The following is a 22,287-nucleotide window of genomic DNA, read 5'->3' as shown; positions in this document are numbered from 1 at the left end:
TTTGCTGACAACACACAAAGGCAAATTGACCATGGATCTCCATTCTAGGAGTTTTGAGAAATGATTTGACGTTCGCTCGAAGAAGTTTGCAGGCTCCAGGGTTGCCAGATAAACAGAAAAGAAAAAATCCTGGTCCGGTCTGTCTGCTCCTTTGTCTTTAAAGCAGTTTGATCTGTGGAACGGGTTTTGAAAGCTGGGAGGAAAGCACTATTACCTCCTTGCGCCTGCAGACTGAGCCGCTCTCAAATGCACAGGAGAAAGATCTAGCCCAAAAGTTGGCAGCTCTAACTGGGTCATTCTTTCGATGATAACCAGAAGCAAAGCAGGCCACAGCTCCTGAACATTTAACATTTGTTGGGTAAAGGAAAGAATTTAGCCAGCTAACTGCTTTTCTCACATCTGCAACATTTGAGACATCTCCCAAGTCTCTCCCCACTAAGCAGCTATTAAAGACAAGGAGCCTGGTCTTCACTGTTTTATGAGATCACAGGCACATGGAGCTCTGAGCCTCTTGCCCCAGGTCTTAAAAAGCACAGTGTGCGTGTGAAAGTTGCAATTATACCCAGCGTTGTAAAAGATTAAGTACCACAGGCGTACCATCTCCTGGTGTAATTGCTCGCCTGCAGATAGGTAGAGATCCTTTCCAGAATATGTCTTTGGCATGACGGTTGGTTATCCCTTCAGGTGAACATTTAACTTAACTGACAGACCCTGCTCTGTAGGTTCATTCAGGAAAAGAGACTTGATACTGCTGCATTTTGCAGAACTTTTGCAGATGAATTCCACTATTGGGGGGGGGTGTGTGTGTTAAGCCCAAGTTTTAAACACCAAATCTAGGAGATAGCAGCCAAATCTGGAATGATACCATTGGCTTGGGACGTGCTAATTTATTCTTTCAGGATTCAGACTGAGATAATGAATTAAGTTGTGGGTTTCTTGCTCACAACAACTTCCCAATTTGTTTACGAGATCATCTGGCAGTGAGGAAATTTGATCTGCATTGATTCCAGATTGGATTTAGTAACTAGATTAAACTCTCTTAGGGTTTCAGCGAAGTTCACTGAACCTTGCATTATTTGAAACAGTATATCAGAGCCAGGTAACTGAATTCCCTTAGTTTATTTTCTGAATTTAGAAGCAAATTGTGTATTTATATTTGACTTTGGCAAAAGTTTTTATAAATTGCTAAAGCAAATGAATCGCTGCTTTCTTCTACAAACTTTACTTAGGGTATTTAACAAGCGAGGATCTGAATTTGACACATCCACCCAACTTTATAACATGCGGGCTTGCAGATGAGCAGCAGCTTAAATTATGCATACTCTGGTTCAGTTACGGATCAGGTCGGATCCTGAATGTTAATGTTAAAGCTGGATGAAAGGAAGCAGATCTTATGAGGAGGCTGAGAGAGACGATTTCCCTCTTCCCCACTGATAATAATGCTAAAGTAAGTATAAATTAATTTACAAACGTATTTTGTGACCTTTGTCTCTCTATCCCTTTTATTCCTCTGCTGTTTTTCCCTTCCCTAAGATTAGATTGTAAATTCATCTGGGAAGGGAATTGCGTTATTGTGTGTACAGTGAATGAATTAAAAATGGTGTGTCCCATCCCCCCCACTCTTCTGCTGCTTGCCGGAGAAGTAGAATCAAAAGAAAAGCTAGAAAAAGGGAAATATCACATTATTCAGTAATTCTGCAAGTGTATTACACCATGAACTCAGCTGCCCTGATAAAGAAAAAGTGATTTATGTGCGTTATGTGTGTGATATAACGCTGCATCAAGAGATGGCGACGTGGGGTCCTGTTTTTCTCTACCTGTTTTCCCTGTTTAAATTGACGGCGCTTTAAACTGAAATGCTTCTTTGATGTGTCTAGATGCAGCCCTATCATTGAGAAATATTTCTTGTTAAAAACAAGGGGAATCTAGGAAAGAGTAGATGTATGGAAGTGAGAGCTGGACTATAAAGAAGGCTGATCGCTGAAGAATTGATGCTTTTGAATTACAGTGGTACCTCGGGTTAAGTACTTAATTCATTTCAGAGGTCCGTTCTTAACCTGAAACTGTTCTTAGCCTGAAGCACCACTTTAGCTAATGGGGCCTCCTGCTGCCACCGCACCGCCAGAGCACGATTTCTGTTCTCATCCTGAAGCAAAGCTCTTAACCTGAAGCACTATTTCTGGGTTAGCGGAGTCTGTAACCTGAAGCATATATAACCTTAAGCGTATGTAACCCGAGGTACCACTGTATGGTGCTAGAGGAGACTCTTGAGAGTCCCATGGACTGCAAGAAGATCAAACCTATCCATTCTTAAGGAAATCAGCCCTGAGTGCTCATTGGAAGGACAGATCGTGAAGCTGAGGCTCCAATACGACCTCATGAGAAGAGAAGACTCCCTGGAAAAGACCCTGATGTTGGGAAAGATGGAGGACACAAGGAGAAGGGGACGACAGAGGAAGAGATGGTTGGATAGTGTTCTCGAGGCTACCAGCATGAGTTTAACCAAACTGCGGGAGGCAGTGGAAGACAGGAGTGCCTGGCGTGCTCTGGTCCATGGGGTCACGAAGAGTCGGACACAACTAAACGACTAAACAAGGAAAGAGTAACCCGGTTTATAAGATTCCCTGAAAGTAAGCCATTGATTTCAGTAGGGGCCACAATGTTCAGAGTTTCTGAATACTGGTTGCAGTTGAAACTGCAGGCGGAGAGAAGGCTCTTCTACTTGGGTCCTACTTGCAGGCTTGCTGCAGACAACTGGCTGGCCACAGTTAGAATCGGATGATGGGTTCAATGGGCCACTGGCCTAATCCAAAAGACTCTTCTTATGTTCTTTTGCACACAAAAACTGCGTGCATGTAGAGGAAGAGATTACACATGGCAAATGCCATGCAAATTAACACCATAGAGGAAAACGCATACTCCTGTTGTTAAGTTGTAGGTGAACATATCAAACGACACAGCGATTCTTCAAACAGCTCTTGTTTATTCACAGGCCAGAACAGAACTGAACTGAAGGGTTCAGCCAGCCTGCTTATAAGGAGCTCCAGTACAACACAACTGTAACAACTTTCCATAACTATCCAATCACTGAACGTCACTTTCAATCCCTTATTTGCATATGTGGACCTGAGTGAAAACTATCTACACTATCCCCCTGCTGCCCAGGGTGAGAACTTCAGTACATAACACCTGTCTTGTGAGAAACAAGGCAAAACTGTTGCATTTAGGATATAAGAACCTGTGTGAAACAGTATGGAAAAGCAACCACTTAAGGCAGCCTTTCCTCCTGACAATTAACTATTTTCTTTTTTAATTGATTTGAGCGCATGGAATATGGGATATTCTCTACTTTAGAAATACCAAAGGCATAAAATGGTTTCAAAACTGAATTAAGCTGAAAACTCATCAGAAATTTGGAACTTCCATTCCCCCCCCACACCTTTTAAAAATACGTATTAGCATGCCTGTCCTGAGCATGCTTTCAGTGGATTTCAGCTTCCATTGCTAGAATGGATAGCTGTAATAGTTTCAGCCTGCAATGCAACTTATTTGCTACCTTTGGACCTGTGGAGAAGGGTGGCTTTTACATCTATGTTTGATCACATTTGCTGCAGACAGGAGGGAACCACCACGTCTGTGCAGTCATCCTTTCAGTCTTAACCCCCCACTACTTATTCTAGAGCAGTCTCTCTCAACCTTGGATCTCCATATGTTGTTGGACTACAACTCCCATCATCCCTGGCCACTGGCCAGGATGATGGGAGTTGTAGTCCAACGTCTAGGAATCCAAAAGGCTGTTCTAGAGGATTTATTTTTCAGTTTAGAGCATTTGGGTGGGCCAAATGCAGCCCTCATAATCTTGCCCTCAAAACTCTTCCCGAGCTGCACCCCTCATTGGGTTTGCTTTGCACCCGGAATGTTTTTGCCCGGCTGAAATGCACCCTAAAACTGTGATGATGACTCTCAGTTGCCTGGATGCAGGTTAGAGAAGGGTGCATGCAGAAATTTGCCTACTGAACAAAGAAGAAGAAGAAGCGTTTGGATTTGATATCCCACTTTATCACTACCCTCAAGAGTCTCAATGCGGCTAACAATCTCCTTTCCCTTCCTCCCCCACAACAAACACTCTGTGAGGTGAGTGAGGCTGAGAGACTTCAGAGAAGTGTGACTGGCCCAAGGTCACCCAGCAGCTGCATGTGGAGGAGTGGAGATGCGAACCCGGTTCCCCAGATTACGAGTCCACTTCTCTTAACCACTACACCACACCACACTGGCACTGGCTCCACCCACTTTTCCTCTGGCCCCGCCCACCGCTGGCATGTGACTCTCGGAAGCTTCCCTAGAAGGGAACGCAGCCCTCAGGCTGACAAAGGTCCCCCACCTCTGATTTAAAGATTTGTGTCTATTCATCTTCCTCTGAAGTTGCAAAAGCTCGTGCATCTCATTACAGTTAATTGCCTGGCATAGAATGGACAGCCAAGTGCTGTCAGCACATGCTTGTGGATTTAACATTGCATAATGAAGGCGTGAGGTGTTTTGTAATGAATCAACAGAATCCTCGAGATGTAAAGAGCTATGCCAGCAGAGAGTGTGAGTCATACAATGACTATGGCAAAGTGCTGTTGTGTTTTATATATATATATATATATATATATATATATATATATATATACACACACACACCTCTTCATAAGTTAATCACATGCCCTTTTAAAATGTGTTTTTTTGGGGGGGGCGTTATTGGGTTGTTGTTTTTATTTTGATTATATATTTTGTGGTTTTATATTTTGATTTTGTTCTGCGAACCGCCCTGAGACCTCTGGGTATAGGGCAGTATATACGGTAAATTCAATAAATAATAATAATGATGATCACACGGCAGCTACAGGCTGTGAGTCAGCATTCCTTGACTGTACGCAGGATCTGTATACCGTAGTTTTGGATTTATTTATTTTTATTTTTTTAAAAGAGTGAATTGTTTAGTATTTGCTTTGATAACTATCATGAAGAACTTTGGTAGAATGTGAAACTTAAATATATAGTAATAGATTAGACACCTGCGTGTATCTAGAACCGTTTGTAGCCCAACACTATAAATATTTACTCAGAAGGAAGTTCTGCAGTGTTCAATGGGGTGGGGTTACTTGTTGCCTGGGACAGCTAACCTATGCATACCTACCTACCAGCAAGTAATAGCAAGGAAGAGCCTTTGAAAATGGTATGGCTCACCTCTGAGCATACATGCATAAGGCTAGGCTATGATTAGGTATATCTCTTCATCCAACTAGGCCAAACTCGTATTGTGAGCTCTGTAAGTAATGAACACAAACAATGCAAGTCTACCTGTTGTATGAAGAGGTACTTTCTGCATTTACAGAGAGACCCACCCTCCTGATTATGTGTACTCAGAAATAAGCCCTACTGCCGCTGGTTTTGTTTTCAGGGTTGCAATATTAGACTTCTAAGATACGATAAAGGTTTGGCTGCAATCCTATGCACACTTAACCTGAGAGTAAGGAACTACTTCTGAGTAGACATGCACACAATTGTGCTGTTAAGACTGCAATTGCATGCATGCACAGTGCAAGTCCAAATTGTGTCTCCTCAAAAGTAAGCCTATTGAATTCACTGGAGCATACTCCCAATTAAGTAGGGTTAGCACTAGAGTCTTGTCTGGGAGTGAGCCTTCTTCAATGGTGTTTACTTTCGAACATCCATACGCAGGCTTAGATTGTGACCCTAACTCTGCTTGGGGAAGGGTAATAGAATCTGATTTGGGAAAGACTCTGCCAGTCAGTGTAGACAATACTGAGCTAGATGGACCAATAGTACAGCTTATTTTGAGTTTCCTAGGTTAACTTACCTTGGTGTAAGTTCCATTGAAATCAACAGGGCTTACTGCTGAGTAGCCAGAGTTAGGATTACAGATGTGCAGTGTTAAGGCTGCAACCCTTTGCAAACTTGGGGGAGTTAATCAGAATAAAACAAGAGAGGGCTTTGCTTCCAAACACACATGCACAGCTGCTGCACCACCTTAAAATGGAAGAGATGAATAGGCTTTAATGCAATGCAAAAGAAGAAGAAGGAAAAGGAGTGAACATAACCTAAGAACATAAGAAGGATCTGGCAACTTCTGTTTCAGTGTATCTGAAGAAGTGTGCTTGCACACGAAAGCTCATACCAAGAACTAACTTAGTTGGTCTTAAAGGTGCTACTGGAAGGATTTTTTTATTTTGACTAAGAACATAAGAATAGGCTGCTGGATCAGGCCAGTGGAGTTCCAGTTTAACTCTGCACTTCTTTCCCATGTCCTGAATCTTACAACATTCAGCTTACTTGGAAATCTTCTGTTATATGAGCTCTTGCATTTATTTTATTTTATTTTTGCAGCTGAGTTTTATGTCATAGCTGTCAACTTTTCCCTTTTCTTGCGAGGAATCCTATTCGGAATAAGGGAAACGTTGACAGCTATGTTTTTATGTGGCAATGTTTATTTTGATACTGACGAGGGTGTTCTGCTTAGTTAAGCTTTACAGAACGTAGAAATTATCTCCTTTTTGTTTTGGTATTTACTGTTTATTTAAGATGTGTTGTAAACCGCTTAAGAGTTTTGCTTAACTACGAGCGGTATATAAGTGGTCGAAATAAATAATAAATAACAAAATGAGAGAGAGGAGGGTGGAGAGTAACTTTCCCCAGTCCACTTTCTCTATGCATGATTTCGAAAACTTCTACCATGCTGCGCCGCCTCCCCCCCGCCCCGCAAACGTTGCATCATGCCGATTTCCTTCGTAGGGGAGTCGCTCCATCCCCTTGACCCTTTCGACGGACTTCTCTGGACCTTCCCTGGCTATGCAAGCCAAGCACCCCACCCCACGCCGTGCAAAGACCCCCGCGCAACGCCCCGTGCCTGGCCAGCCCCTCCGCAGCGCTCAGGATGCTTCGCAAAGCATCCCTCTCTCGCCTTTTTTTAAAAAATTTGCATGGCCACGCCCCGTACCGAGCACGCCATTGGCCGAAGCCCCCTTCGCCCCAGCGAGCGTGCGGCATGCGCGCGCGCGCGCGCGCCGTTGAGTCGGGTTTGTGTGCGCGCGCGCGTGGAAGAGACGATGCTTGTGTATCTGCGGAGCCGCTCTCTCCCTCTCTCATTAGCATAGGCCGCGGCCTATTGGTGGGCTTTCGGGAGGAGAGGGACGCGGGGCGGGCTTAACGTCGTCACGGCCCTTTGGCGGGGCTGGATTGGAAGCTCCCCGGTTGCCTGTCAAAGAGGGTTGAGGGCGGGGTTGAGGGCGAGGGAGATAGCGAGGGAGAAGGGGGTGAAAACGACGACGACGACGACGAAAAAGAGGGTCCCACTTCCGCCTTGGTGTCAACCGGGTCTCGTGAGGAAGCGAGCGAGCGCGCGCGCCGCGAGAGGCCGGTGCCAGGTAACCAACCGCCGAGGGCGCTTAACCGTCGTCGCCGCTGCCGCCGTCCTTCTGGTCCCTCACCTCCCGACCCGGTTGGGCGCCTGGCACTGAGGGAAACAGCTGGAGCCCCACAGCGGGGCGAGGGGGACGGGTGGGCCCAAAAAAACAACCTTCTCCCGCTCCGCCTGAGGAGAGGGAGCCAGAGGAGCTACTTTTGAGGAGGAGAGCGTCGAGGCTTTGCCCCCCCCCCCTTTCCTCACAGGGCCACTCTGAGGGAAGAAGAGGCTCTTTCCTTTTCGGACCCGTCAGGCTCGTTTCGGAGAGGGGCGGAGAGGGGCCAGACCCGCGCATTCCCTCCCCTAGGGAGGGCCGTGGCTCCGTGGCCGGGCAGGTGCTTCGCACCCAGTAGGGTGCCCCGGGCTCGGTCCCTAGCGCCTCAGTCCCCGGTAGGGCTCGGGGTGGGGTGGGGGGACGAGATCCGGCCTCCTCGTGGACTGTACCGAGGGCCAGCGCTAGCCTGACTTGCTTCCCTATCGGGCTGCAGCTCAGCGGCAGAGCATCTGCTTTGCATGCAGGAGGACCCAGGTTCGGGGCCCAGAGCCTGCAGGTAAGGTGGCTGCTGCTTCTGCTGCTGCCAGTCCGTGTGAGCTGGGATATAGGTGTCAGTTTCCTGGGTGCCCGAGCACACATAAAATTCCCCATGTAGGGGCTGCCCCCCCATGTCAGCAAAAATCAATAAAAATACTTTAAAAACTGAGGTTATGCCCACCCTAACAAAAATCCTGGCATGGCACCACGGCCCTAGGCACCCATGGTCGTGGGGCCTAGCTGGCACTTCTGGGCTGGGCTGAGATGGGCCAGTGGTCTGTCTCGTAAAGCAGTTTCTTATGCTCCTGTTTGCCTCTCCTACTCACTCCTAGGTTGATATGTTATTTGGAGGGAGGAGGGGTTTTTTTTTTTTGCCCCTCATACAGCCACTGTGTTGTTGAAGGGTTCAGACTCGCCCTTTACAGACACACATATCCATCGACATTTCAGCACTGCCCCCCCCCCCACATTCCCGCAAGTCCAAGCAAGCATTTCTACATCTGATTTCCACTTCTCTGCTTTTGAGTTGGGTTGCCAACTTCCTTATTTGTGTGTGCGTTGCTGGGGTTCCTGCTCCTGTGCTCGGAACAGCATCTTGATCTGCAGACATTTATTAGTGCCTCTGTACATGCTGATCTCTGCATATTGAAAAATTTCATCTGCTGATTTCTGCAGATAAGGTAGTTCTGGTTGCAAGACTGCTGAGGGCCATAGGTGCCAACTCCCTGGAGCCATCATGAGAGGCTGGTTGTGTTTTTGAATTATTTTTTCAGCTCAGCTGATAATCCTGGTGCTGAGTGCATGATTTGGCCTTGTGGCTGTGGTAAGGAACCTTTTTTAGATGGAGGGCTGCATTCTCATCTGGGCAGTCTGGGATGGGGGGTGCACATATGCTCTGTCAGTGCCAGAGGGAAAAGTTGGTGAAGCAATGAATTTACATTTTACCTTTCTACAGTCAGTTTCTACACATGCACACACTCTGTCCAGGCAATCAAGAAACATGATAAAAGTTCTAGGACACATTCTAATGAGACAAAAACAATGAAGGAGTTATGAAGTAGGACTGGTGGAGTGGTGTGGCCTGTTAGAGTTTTGACAACTGGATAGAGAGGCCTGCATGATAACAATCAGCCTCTGGGCCCATATGTTCCCCAACTGTGACTTAAAACTTCCTCAGTGTTCTTGCTTTGCATTGCTCCATTTACCTTAGGACAATGTTTCTCAGATTTGGATCTCCAGCTGTTGTTGGACTACAACTCCCATCATCCCTGACCATTGGTGCTGCTAGGGATAATGGGAATTGTAGTCCAACAACAGCTGGGGTTTCAGGTTTGAGAACACTGCCTTAGGCAAAGGGAACCCAATGTGATCTTTTAAGTTTGTAGATGTGGTATCTCATCATAAGCCTGAATGCACCCTGCTATTCATCCCTCCCTTTGGGGATAGAGGAACCCCTTCATGAATGTGTGGCTATATTTCTTTGATGGGTTTATACTCACTAGATTGAGGTGGTGAACAGATTCTAATTGTCATCAAAACTGAAATTTCACCTCTGGAATTTGGACATTTAAGATGTGACATTTTTTCTTAGAGGAAGAATTGCACCTTTCCCAATGCAAGGAAGAAAGCAGAGAAAGGAGAATAGCAAATATTTCACATCTTTTGGCACTAAAGCCAAAAGTGTGTAGTTCATTACAGGTCAAGGAAGGGAACATCCCTGTCTGTAATTGTGGGACCTAATTTGCTACCAGTGCTGTGGGGATAGACCTCAACATTCATTTATTGGAAGTATATATAGGCTGCTTTTTAGTGTATAACCCTCACAATGTGGCGTACAACAATGATAATGAGATATACAGTGGTACCTTGGGTTACATATGCTTCAGGTTACATATGCTTCAGGTTACAGACTCCACTAACCCAGAAATAGTACCTCAGGTTAAGAACTTTGCTTCAGGATGAGAACAGAAATCATGCTCCGGCGGCACGGCAGCAGCAGGAGGCCCTATTAGCCAAAGTGGTGCTTCAGGTTAAAACAGTTTCAGGTTAAGAACAGACCTCCGGAATGAATTAAGTACTTAACCCGAGGTACCACTGTATTAGGATACATTTAATGTATCAAAAGCGTAAGAAGGCAAAATTGTGAAGAAGCATGGAGCATCAAGAATCAATAGCATAAACACTGTTAAAGGCAGTCTGGAATACGAGTTTTCTGGGCATGCATTAAGGTTTGCACTAAATGTGTAGTAGTGCAATAGGAAGTGAGTTCCACAATTGCCAGGTCACCACCAAGAAAGCCCTATCTTTTGCACCCATCAACCAAACTAATTTTATTGGTGAGTAGGTTTGAATGAGTGAAGACTACTTTAAAAAAACAGCCCTGGCCCCAAATCATTAAGGGTTTAATAGTCAGACAGTCTTGCCTGGAGGCAGGAGTCATTCCTGGGGTTAGGTTTGTTGCCCTTCTGTTTGTTGCTGACAACTTGCCTTGGCCTACTCCAGGGTGTAACTTGATGTATCAGTGACAACAGAAACCATTTCCTTCCTCTGAAGAGAACTGGGTGGAGAGACTTTTGCCTGGGGAATAGCCTATAGCACTGTAGGGGGTAATAGACCTCTAGATTTGTTTATAACATCTGCTGCCCTGTCCCTTCGACTAATTCACTTTAGACTGGAGATACACTAAGATAATTAACTTCCTTGTACCTTGGGGTGTGGCAAGTCCCTTGTCCCTTCTAACTTGGAGACTGCCCTGCTCTAGTGAGACTATCTTGCATAGGGGCAGAAATGACCTCCTATTTGGATACTGTATCTTGTTCCTTATTGCATAGCTGGCCATTCTTCCTGCAGTTTGTGAGACTATTTGGAACATGTGAATGTAGTTGCCATCTATATCTCTGGCATAATTGAGGGTTTTAAACCAGTACACACCCATTGGCAGCAACGGATATGTTTACTTCTTGTAGAGATGGTGAAATAGGAAAATTATGCCTCCTGCTTCACCTCCAACCTGAATTGTAACTAAATATTTGAAAATGTGAAGATTTGAAAATATCAAATGGTGAGACTTGGTTTTGAGTCACCTGTTTAGGGATAGGTAAGGTGGTGAAAATCAAAGAGAGGGCTATTATCCTAAATGCACTTGATATTTCAGATTGGTTTTGTTCCATCTTAAAGTATAGAACAATTGCCTCATCCCTAGTTTAGAGATTAGACTTTAACTTTATTATCTGGATCTTCTGTTCCCTGAAGATATGAAGGAGAGACCTGCATTTTAGATAAGACAGGAGGCTGCTTTCATGTGGTATGAAAGTAGAAACCCTAATATATCACATGCTCCTTGTCTTGAAAGATACTCATCTTCCTAAATAGATGCTCATCTTCCTAAATGGAGAAAAGAGTATGTAAAATAAGGGTTTTATGGTGGGTCCTACAAATGGGATAATCTACCCTGGAATTTAGAAGTGGGAGAAAAACCAACTGCTGTGATTTGTTGACCCTACTAAAATCCAGTCGGGTGAATGTTTAACACCTCTTACTGGAACGAATCCCTGTGACGGGTGAGCTCCCGTTGCTCAGTCCCAGCTCCTGTCCACCTAGCAGTTCGAAAGCACGTCAAAGTGCAAGTAGATAAATAGGTACCGCTCTGGCGGGAGGGTAAACAGCGTTTCCGTGCGCTGCTCTGGTTTTGCCAGAAGTGGCTTAGTCATGCTGGCCACATGACCCAGAAAAACTGTCTGTGGACAAACGTCAGCTCCCTCAGCCAGTAAAGCGAGATGAGTGCCACAACCCCAGAGTCGTTCGCAACTGGACTTAACTGTCAGGGGTTCTTTACCTTTACTGGAACTATATGGACCACCTCTGTTGCAAAGTATGAACACAAGCAATGATAATCTTTGTAGTTATGCAGTAAAGGGAAGTGTGAATAGACTCCATAGATTGTGTTAATGGCTATTATGCACTATTTCTACTGCTTTAGGGTGCCACCCTAGATCCGCTGGGTTGAGTGAGTTAGGATGTGTCGAATCTCCAGTTTAGCCAGCAAATACCTAGTTCAGCTGGTATAAGTCCCCAACCCTGGCTAAGTTGGCTGAGCTGAGACTGGCATAATTTACACTGGCGTAAACTTTGCAAAATGGGTGTTGTGTGGGAGACTGGGCTGAGGGAACTTGTGCTGGTTCCTGACTTGGCTCATCTCAGTCATGTGACCTACCAGCCCAGTGGAACTTGCACTGGCAAAAAGTGTGGTCTCCTCTAGTGCAGCTATGAGGATGAGGCTGGAAACTTGTGGTTCTGTTTTCAGTTAACCACAGTGTAGTATAACATCCAAACTTAAATGTGCTTAATCCTAACTTTGATTTATTGAAACAAGCTAGCTTCATAAACCACATAAACCCTGGTTTCAGTTGTGGAAGAATATTCCTATGCTATGAATGGTCCATGTCACCATTAAGAAAAAGAGGTAGGAATAGGCCAATGTATATGTGGATGGTCCCTGGATAAAGTGACTTTTCTTTTTTGAGTTCTCAAAGTTCTTAACTAGCTCAAGGTTGTCATCTGAAGTAGCCAGATGCTTAACTGATAATCAATCACAGTCAGTCCATCATTTGAAAAATAAGAGTTTAGAGCTGGCTTGCCCCAAAATGGGAACTGGACATTCCATTTTGGTGACTGTAACCATGGTTTAAGGAGACATTTGGCACCTAGCTTACATATCTGAATTTCTGACACTGGTTATGCTGCAGGAGAAGTGGGAAGTGGAAAACAAGGGACCCCAAGACTCATTTGCATAACACTAAAATTTAAACAATAGGCCACATAAAATTTAAACCATTATTATTATTATTATTATTATTATTATTATTCTGCCTTTCATTTCAAGAATAATGCAGTCAGTGTGTTTGTGACTATGAATGAGGTTTACAGCTAAAACTATTCTGTACAGTTGAAAGGGTTAGATATGGAGATGACGTGAGATATTTTATGATGACAAGCAACACCTTGGATTTTGCAGTGCAGTGTCAATTGCAAAATTCAGTTGTTTTAGACAGCAGTTAGGCATTCTGAATTCTGTTGAAAGTTAATATGGCCAAAGTATATAGGATGTCTGTGGAGCTAATTTGAATACTCTTATGGTGAGCTTCCTGGGCAATGCAGAATGTATGTATACTGCAGCTTGCTTTGATGTATTATCTGAAGCTTGGCATATGAGGAGAAGAAGCAATTGTGCAAATAATGTGTTAGATTTAGTTATTGCTGCCAAATCCCAGCCATCCCAAAGTGTTTGATATTGATGTATGGCAGGGGTCAGCAACCTAAGGCCCATAGGCCACAAGCAGCCCATGGGGTTTGTTTAATTGGCCCATGAACCCCTGCCGCCTGCTTGGGGACCCCTGCCGCCCGCTCAGTTGGCTCCCATACTCTGTGCTAAACCAGCATGGAGCAGAGCGGGTACTGCCTTCCGCGATGCTGGCTGGCTTCTCATTGGGTGTAGCAAGCTCCAGTGGGAAACTGTGTGCGCCTCCTCCACACCAGAAGGAGCGTTGGAAATAGTGTTTGCGCATGTGCGCACACACACACTCCGGCCCACTGCGGCGTCTGCGGGACCGTGAACCGGCCCAAGTCACAAAAACTTTGCTGACCTCTGATGTATGGAATATTGTTGCAACTGAGAACATATCTTCTGCAGTGTGAACCCTTCCCGCCTCAGAGGTGTAGGGGCGAAACTGAAGAACCTGGTATATCTTTTGGGAAGGTCACTGTGTAATATAACAAATCTATGCAATATTATTTATTTGTAAATTTCTGTACTCTTCCTCCTCAACCCCAAATTAATAAATCAGTAAAATATTACATATAATCAAGGACCATATATACAAAGAATAGAAGGTAATTGGTATGCATAACTAAAATCAGGAGGAATGAAAAGTAAGGACACTTGAGCAGTTAAATCCTTATGGAAGGATTTCTGCATAATCTGTGCTGGGGGCGCCGGGCAAATTGCTTGAAAAGCTCATCAAATTTTATATCTGTATAAACCTCACTTCAGAGAGGCTTTTTCTGGTATCTCCATCATTCTGCCTATTTCTTATTGATGGGGCTAGTTTTACTTGCCTGCTTCTCTTGGGCGATCTGTATACTTAGCCGAGCCTGAGTTTAAGGATGTGCAACCATATATATATTAAGCAGAAGAGCTACTGTGGAAGTGTACTCACCGTGTTTCATTCATATGTATGATTTTTCCAGCACTGAACTGCATATTTGGGCAGAAGTGGGTTGTATTCATTTTTACAAGAAGATGGCTTTAGTGGTGTTTTCTTGAAAATTTTGAACTGAAAAATGAAAACTAGACTAATTTCTTAGGGAAATAATAGATTCATAGAATTGTAGAGTCTGTTCCAACCCCTTGAAATGCAGGAACCATAACTGAAAATCTCTCATAGCTGGCCATCCAATGTCTATTTAAAAAACACCAATACATGTAACAGAGAGTCCACCATGTTCTAAGGTAGTCTGTTCCTCTGTCAAACAGCTCTTGTCATCAGAAAGTTCCAGTTTACATTGGAAAACTACCTGCTTTCCCATGTTAACATGTTTGTTTTATTTGTATTTAGAAAACAACATTGAAAGTATTCCCTGTTTTTATTTTGGTCCCAATACAATGCAAGTGTTTGACTTGAAATACAGTATTTGAAGGGGAAATTAAAACATGCTTAATGTGGTCAAATGTTATATTGTGTAGACATTCTTATTCAAATACTTAAAAAAAGTAAAAGACAATAGCATGTACCTTGTGTTGTTTAAATTGGGGGGGGGGGAGGATTAGTGATTGCTATTGACCTCCCATTTTTATTTTTCTCATTCCAATTTACAAAACAGTGCTATACATTTATTCTCTCACATACTTAGTAGGGATAATCAGATGAAAATCATTTAATACAACTTACTGCCAACCTTGCCTAATATTGTATTTATAATTGGTATCCATTCATTGTGCCTAATGAACTTATAAAATGGCTATTTTTCCACCTCACATCATAGCATGGCTTAGATTACAAGCCTTAGAACTACAGTACTGGGTCCTTAGCAATGCACATATTTATGCTACTACAAGTGTCTCTCTGACTTCCCTGGATTACATGCCTTCTAAAAAATTCTCTTTCTTTCCTTTCACCCACAATCAATCAACCTGAGATTGTCTCAAGTAGGTTAGGAAAAACGGTTATTTCAATGCAACAGAAGGTTAGTTGATCACAGTGAAGGAACTGGTGTGTATCTTGAACCCCTATATATGTTTTATACTCTGAGGAGGCATAGCACTTCCTATAATGCTGAGAGGCAAGATTATGAAAAGTATAAAAGGAGTGGGGTGTGTGTCTTTTGGTATGTGCCACATGCTTGTAATTTGCCACCAAATGTAGTAATGAATATACCTTAATATTGCTGTTCAGTGTCCTCTACTGATATTGTCATGCATTGGCTCATTTGCACTTTTTTCATTGGTCCTGCTTACACTAAAACCTCCTGATATTTGTTTCAGGGTTGCTGCTTGCATGCAATGGTAATTTATCTTTCTTATCTTTGCAAGGGCATCAGCACATCTGCACTGTAAGGTTGTTTTCAAGGGCTTGTTTTGTCACATTTCATGCTGATGCCAGTTAGTTAGGATTAATGTTAGGTTGAGATATGCAGTCATACCCAACTAACTTTTACTCAGAGTAGGCACATTGAAGTTAGTCGACCTAAGTTAGCCATGGCTGCTAATTTCAATGGGTCTGCTCTGAATAAAAGTTGAATGCAATCCTTGTTTCATTTTGGAATGGGAAGTAAAGGTAAAGGTAAAGGGACCCCTGACTGTTAGGTCCAGTCGCAAATGACTCTGGGGTTGCGGCGCTCCTCTGGCTTTATTGGCCAAGGGAGCCGGCGTACAGCTTCCGGGTCATGTGGCCAAGCATGACTAAGCTGCTTCTGGCGAACCAGAGCAGCGCACGGAAACGCCATTTATCTTCCTGCTGGAGCGGTACCTATTTATCTACTTGCACTTTGATGTGCTTTCGAACTGCTAGGTTGGCAGGAGCTGGGACTGAGCAATGGGAGCTCACCCCGTCGTGGGGATTCGAACTGCCGACCTTCTGATCGGCAAGTCCTAGGCTCTGTGGTTTAACCCACAGCACCACCCACGTCCCTGGAATGGGAAGTAGCCCTGACCAAATACTAGACTTCGAAAAATACCATGGGGCACATGGAGTAGCTCAAGATTGTAATCTGAACTAACCAGGTGTTTAACTGATAAACACCTTTTGCATCGAGCTGCAGAGACATGTTTAAAATGACAGAGAAACATGGTTCTCTGACAACACTGCCCTGAGTTCCTTTGGGAAAGGGCATGGTACTGATATGATAAATATTGGGTTGTATTCTGTGCTAGTCCTACTCAAGTATAGACCCATGGAAGTTAATGAACATGTCTAACTTAGGTTCTTTAATTTTACCTGGTCAACTCTGTGTAGAACTTAGCTAAATGCAACCCAACATACTGAACCTACGCTTTGTTTGATGGAAAGACTTTGACACAAATACTTATTTGTAGTGGTGTTTCCATCAATGCACAGTTTAATAATCCTGGCTCTTTCATAATTGGTATAAAATCAGCCAGATATGTAAGCTAGTGTTGTTGTCTGATATAGCATTTGCCTTTTCCACTGTGTGCAGAACACTCACTACAGAGTTACTCCATCTCTGACCTAGAATGTTTCTCTCTCTAGTACTTCCTTGGTGGTTGTATGGTTGGGGGTCAACTCTAGAAGGCAGCCAGTTAGGCTCAAGCTTTGCTTGGTGTAGGCAGATTAGCATCTTTTCAGGGCCTCCTGTTGTTGGCAAATCAGTCTGTAATTTATGGCACTCTGCCCTTGAGCCATTCCACTTACATTAAAAAAGCCTCTTGTTGCTGAAACATTTTCCACATCAGCAGTCTTTAAAATAAATAAATAAATAAATAAATAAATAAATAAATAAATGCAAAAGAGTCATCAGAGAGCACCCCAACCCTGGAAAGAAATTTGATATGGTGGATATCCAGGTATTCTAAAATTGAAGTTAGGAAGAGTCTTTAGCACTGTCTGCAAAGTAAGTTTTAAATATATGTGTATCTCTTTTTTTTTTTTTACAACAAACAAACATATTGGGGACTTCCCTTTTCATTCATAATTTGAATCTTAAATTATGTAAAAAAAGGTAAACAAATTGACTTTCCTATATTGGATGTCTGGATTACCACATTATAGTTTTCCTTTTCTCTCAGTATGTTTGATGTTGTTTGCATTATGTCTTTACTTAAAAAAAAATTAATAAAGTTTCTTTTAAAAACATCTTACGTGAATTGAAGCAATGGCAGAAAAGTTAATGCATATATGCTTGCTGATAGTTTAGTGAAATATTTGGGGTTAGCCCAATTGTGTCTGTTTTGTAAGCAACCAGAATATAAATACTGCATTCAGCATAAATTTTAATTTCTAATCCTTAATAACCATTTAATTGACTCTGCTTCTCTCACATTATCACTTTAGTCTAACTATATTAGGACGATAGCCTGGTTTCATTTAGAAGCAGAAGAGATGTCACAAGAGGGCTGGCTTTATTCTCTGGCTCCATTTTTAAAGACAAATAATAATTAATCATATTAAGACACTAAATATAGCATATTGGGCTTATGGATATGGTTAAAAATATTGGTTGACATAGTTGCATGCAATCACTTCCTTAATTTTTAGCTTTTCTTTGTTGTGTAAAGCACTGGGCAGAGTGAAACACAGATTCTAAAAGCTTGCACTGTTAAGCCTTCCTGTGTCAAGAAACCACAGTGAGGAAGTTTCCATAGGTACTGTTATGTTGTAGTAATTCCAGAACTTGGAAGATCAAATTAGGATGGAAGAATTGGGGCATGCAGGTACCCAGTGGGCTTACAGTTAGGCAAAGTTCTAATGAGGAAGTGGTGATTCTTGATTACCCTTCAGCACTGTCAGTCAGTTCATCTATGCAACATACATTATTTGTAAATAAGAGCTCATTGGGAGGGACAAATACTGAAACTGTCTCCTGGCCCACTTCTGTGGCTAGGAAATTGCCATTACCACCTTAAGAGCAGGTAAACAGCCTCAAATAACTTTGGCTTTGTAGTGGGGGGAAATGCCATCTCTAATACCATTTTAAAATTATACTAATATTTTTTATTTTTAGGTACTCATAGCTTGAGCAAAAGGTGTGAAGTATTTCAGTACAAATGACTGTCTACAAGTCCATCATATAATCAATGTTACAGTGAAATTTAATTTGACAGGTAAGATTCCTATTACACATGTCCTTTGTATTAACTAGGCTATTTAATTTTTGAGCAGTGTTATCTAGTGGGCAAGAACTTGTATTCTTACCCAGCTGTTACTAGTTTATAAAGTTGAGAATGAGAATTAGGCCTCTCTGCCTTTGCCTCCTTCCATTGTTCTCTAGCTTTGGTGAGAAGATTCTGGCTTGTATCAAGCCAGAACCTTCCATTTGTTTGAAACAGGGAATTCTGGCTTAACGTCAAGTTACCAAAGCAGGAAAATAAGCCAGGACAAAGGCCTGGAGGGAAGGGAAGAGAGCAGTAGTAAGGAGAGAGACACTTATGTAGTCTGGAATGATGATGTAAACTTGACCAATGTGCTTCTGTTTTGGGACCCAAGAGGCCATTTTACCCCATCAACTTTATATTATTGCAAATAGGTGGAAGTAACTGTACTAGTGTTCACACAATTGGGAAACCAAGGGAATTTGATTATTGATTGGGGATCGTGGTGAGATGAGGAAAAAACTTTTAATATATTTGAATTACCATCTGTTGAATTTATTATTTCAGCAACAGATGTACGTAGGTGATTCCCTACTTGGTAGAAGACCATTACATGATTATTAGTGTCTTTAACATTTTAAGGTAGTTGATAAGACTACTGACCCAAGCTTGAATTGACCTGACAAATGAATTAGATAATGTTTTGGTGCTTTTGTTGAAAATATTCCTCTTTTTAAATATCAGTGCTTGACAAGTACCATATTTTTCGCCCCATAGGGCGCACCTAGTTTTTTTGGGGGGGAAATAAAGGGAAAAAAATTATTTCCCCCCCAGGCACGGGGCGGGGGAAGCCCGAGCTTCCCCCGACCCCAGCCCCCAGAACAGGCTGCTATCAGCAAGCCTTCGGAGCCCGGCGGGAATTCCCGCTGGGCTCGCAAGGCTTGCGGACATCTGCCCGAAGCCCGGGGTGCGCTCCGGAGCACGCCCTGTGCTTCGGGCTGCAGGCTGCCGCCCGCAAGCCTTGCGAGCCCGGCGGGAACTTCCGCTGGGCTCCCAAGGCTTGCGGATAGCTTCCTGGAGAGCGAGAGGGGTCGGTGCGCACCGACCCCTCTCGCTCTCCAGGCTTCAGCGAAAGCCTGCATTCGCCCCATAGGACGCACACACATTTCCCCTTCATTTTTGGAGGGGAAAAAGTGCGTCCTATAGGGCAAAAAATACGGTATCTGAAGTATAATGATTAAGAGTTAATTGTTAATTAATCATAGCTTAAATTGATCATAATGTGAGAATGTCAAACATTAGACTTCTGAAACTTTGACCTATATATCTCTTGGGAAATGTATAGCACTGTAACTAAAACAAAGCAAATCCCTTATGTAGGTACAGTGAAATAAACCTAAACAAAGCATACAAAGGTAAACTGAGTTCATAGCAAGTTTCCCCAAAGTAGAAAAATGCATAAAGACAGATTGGTGGTCATGTTGGATTGCCCAGGTTGTAATTTGTGGGCAAGTGTTGTATCCAATATTGTATCCAACTGGTGTAATCTTTCTGGGTAACATATCTGTTTTCCAGAGCTAGAAATTTTGGCAGAACTTCTGAAATCTTTCCTCTTCCTTTTTGTAAATACCGTACTGTTAAGTCAATTAGCCTGTCCAGGCTGCTTTAAATGAACTAGTAGATAATTTAGTTGTGTTTGCATAGTGAAAGGTATGAAGAAGAGGCTTTTTAAAAGGGTGTGATTCTCCCTTCACTCCCCTCCCCCTGTGTTTTTGCTAGAAATGTTCAAAGGCAAATGAATATAAAATGTCTCAGGGCAGTTGTTTTGAATTTTGAGTACACAGGTTAACTGCAAGCTGATGTCAAAATTTGTACACATTGTGTAAAAAAGTTAATGAAGCAGAATAATTAGGGTTCAATATTTAGTTAGTTGATTAAAAAAAAAGACCACACTTTATCAGTTGAAATGGTTCACAGCCATTGTTTGTTCTTAATGCAGGTACATTAAAACCATGGGTGGCAGAAATTGCCTTAGAAGAGACATTCCCCCCTCTTTCTCATTCAGGAAAAAAAACCCCTCTTATAAGATTGGCATGTGTGGGTAACATCTCAACCAAAATAGTTTCCCCACCCCTTCAGTATGATTGGTCATATGGAAACATGTGATTAAAAAACCCCCAATCAAATCATAATGGATTGGATCCAGACATGCCCTTCTGTGAACAGAATGGTCTCTGATCAATTGGTGCCTCCCACCAGAGGAAGGGGAAATGATTTTTTGCCAGTTTCCCCTTCTCACTCCTGCATACCCAAGCACCACTTCACATGTTGTTCTGGAGGATCCCTCAACTTGTAGAGCAGCTTTTCAGGGGATTACAGGGAGAATGAGAAATTTCCTGTTTTGTATGGAGTTGTACTCCCCCTGACGGAGTGTGCTCATAGTTGGGTTGCTCCTGGATCCATCTCTCTGACTAGAAGTTCCGGTGACTTCAGTAGCTAGGAGTGCCTTTTTCCAGCTTTGGCAGGAAAGATAGCTGCAACTGTTTCTGGACTAGGATAGCTCAATTGTCTGTGGTAAACTTAATGTTGGATTACTACAATGCACTCTATGTGGGCTCAGATGCTACAGCTTGTGTAGAATGCATCAACGTAGGCTGCCCAATGATCAGTCACTGCCATAATGTTATTCTACTGCTGAAAATGCTGCACTTGCTGCCAGTTAGCTAGTAGGCTAAGTTTAAGGTTCTGGTACTGGTGTACAAAGTCCTTTGTAGCTTGGGACGTGAATACCTAAAAGATTGTCTCACCCCTTATATACCCAGCTGATCATTGTCCTCTGCAGGAGAGGGCACCCTGTAGATACCATCTCATCAAGAGGTCCATTCTGTATGAAGTAGGAATCTTGTTTACTGTGACAGCAGGTAGCCTTTTAGAGCTTCCTCCCACTGCATATCAGACAGCTGTTGTCTTGGTGCCTATTGAAGACTTTCCTTTTTCAACAAGCTTTTTAAGTGGGTATTTTTATTCCAGTCTGGGTCTGTTTTGTATTTGAAATTGATTTTAATACTAGTACTGTATTCAAATCTCATTACGTATTTGGAGAACGGGTGCTTTCCCCAGCCCCCACAAATTTACACGAAGCATTACAGTGTCTCCCAGTGCTTGAAACCTGGAAGAATGATTAATTTTATGGATTGCGTTATTCCTGTTTGCTGCTTCATATCAGATAGTTGTATGTACAGCAGTGGTGGTGAAACATAATAGTCTGCATCAGTAGTCCAGAACATAATCTTTCAGTTTGTTTTTTTTTAAAAACCCATGAAACTGGAAATCACAGAACTATACTGTACTTGATGAAAGGTTTAGAATGTTTTCAAATATTAATGATAGAATGTTTCACAAGAAATGTAGCTGTATCCTTTGTCTCTGTTTCCAACTGCCATCTTAGATTTTAAACCTTTTTTCTGTTGCTTATATAGACAACAAGGTATTTTGCTTGTCTACAGGCTTTTGCTCATTTAGTGTAGTTTCTCAAGGCACTTTTTGTATGCAGAATACATTATTGTTATATGGACAACAGTTCAGAGAAGGAAAAAGGTTTACTTATCAACTAGAACTGTATCTTGGTTTAACCATGCTGCTTTTGGTATTGTCACAGCCTATATATTGAATTGAAAGAATTGAACATTTGATTTACAATTGTACCTTGTGCATATTCCATTTTATTGTATGGCTGTGCTGGCCAGAGTTCCAGAGGGCACCAGGTTGGGGAAGGCTGTGTTAGATGAATGCAGTTGATAACCTAATTCCATAAATCAGTTCTTATAGGAAGAGAAGCTGTCATTTGGAGTTGAAAAGCTACATTTTGATTTTTTTTATCAAAGCTGTAAGGAGAAAACTTATGAATATATGTATTGATCTGCTCAAACTGTTAGAGTTCTTTAAGTATCCTAGGAAACAAGCTTT

At 42.8% G+C, this 22,287-nt stretch overlaps 1 protein-coding gene across 2 annotated transcripts in view; it reads left to right on the top strand.

Annotated features, from left to right (window-relative positions):
* The first annotated feature begins 7,275 nt into the window (after positions 1 to 7,275).
* OSBPL2 (oxysterol binding protein like 2) overlaps positions 7,276 to 22,287 on the top strand; it is a 66,914-nt gene continuing 51,902 nt past the window's right edge. The window contains exons 1-2 of one of the 2 annotated variants that reach the window (XM_081011344.1): positions 7,283 to 7,427; positions 18,234 to 18,333. The gene's annotated coding sequence lies outside the window, so the exon portion shown is untranslated. Of the gene's footprint in view, positions 7,428 to 18,233; positions 18,334 to 22,287 lie in introns of both variants that reach the window. The other variant, XM_081011345.1, reaches the window with a different exon arrangement.

The sequence above is a fragment of the Podarcis pityusensis genome (genome assembly GCF_964106645.2).
Source record: "Podarcis pityusensis genome assembly, chromosome: 6".
In the NCBI taxonomy this organism is placed as follows: Eukaryota; Metazoa; Chordata; class Lepidosauria; order Squamata; family Lacertidae; genus Podarcis; species Podarcis pityusensis.
Note: the sequence above shows the minus strand (reverse complement) of the source record. Positions and strands in the feature narration are given on the sequence as shown.